The sequence below is a fragment of the Galeopterus variegatus genome, unplaced genomic scaffold (genome assembly GCF_000696425.1).
Source record: "Galeopterus variegatus unplaced genomic scaffold, G_variegatus-3.0.2 Scaffold1016, whole genome shotgun sequence".
NCBI lineage: Eukaryota > Metazoa > Chordata > Mammalia > Dermoptera > Cynocephalidae > Galeopterus > Galeopterus variegatus.
This window is the reverse complement of record NW_007727127.1, coordinates 105,755-106,481: the sequence shown is the minus strand read 5'-3', so window position 1 is coordinate 106,481 and position 727 is coordinate 105,755. Positions and strand designations below refer to the sequence as shown.

The 727-nt window shown below is 41.1% G+C and overlaps 1 protein-coding gene across 1 annotated transcript in view; it reads left to right on the top strand.

Moving 5' to 3' along the window:
* The window catches only part of OTOA (otoancorin), a 70,645-nt gene that overhangs the window by 41,110 nt on the left and 28,808 nt on the right, over nucleotides 1-727 (top strand). The window lies entirely within an intron of this gene.

Sequence of the window (727 nt, the reverse complement as noted above, 5' to 3'; positions counted from 1 at the left end):
GATGATGATGATGATGATGATAGAGGTACTGTCACTTCCAGGTGAGTGAGGGCTCCCTGGGGGAAAAGGAACTGTTCTTTCACATGTATAGTTTTTTGAGGTTAGGTCAAATATTTAAGTAGGACCTAGCCAACAGTTGGACAACACACGTTTTTTGAGAAATTACTGGGTCCCAGGTTCTGTACTATTATATAGAGTTTAATAGCATGAACTCAGGAACTAGACTCCTTGGGTTAAAATTGTCTCTGTCATTAGCTGTCAGGGTGGCCTGGGAAAAGTTACTTACTCTTTTCGCACTTTAATTTTTGCATTTGTAGAATGGGGATAGTAATAGTCTTGTAGGGTTGGTGTGATGATTACATGAGTTAATACATGTAAAGGACCTACAAAAGTGATGGGCACACAGTGCTGAGTATGTGACAGTTGTTTTACTACTAGACTGAAGATACAGTGGTTATTAAGACAGGCACAATTCCTGCCCTCTTGGAGCTTACAGTTTAGTGGGATAATATTTTTATCAAAGAGGTAAGGGGTGTGGGTTCTTTGGTCAGGGATGGTTGGCTTTCGTCCTGTACCAAACTGGGCAGACCTCCTTTAGAGATGTCACCAGAGATAGTGTGGCACACTTTGCTGTGGACATTAGTGGATGAACAACAGTGGATTCTAGATCATTGCTGATATTAGCCTTCCGAGTTCAAGAAGAAATTTTGAATTGCTGCTAGAGAAG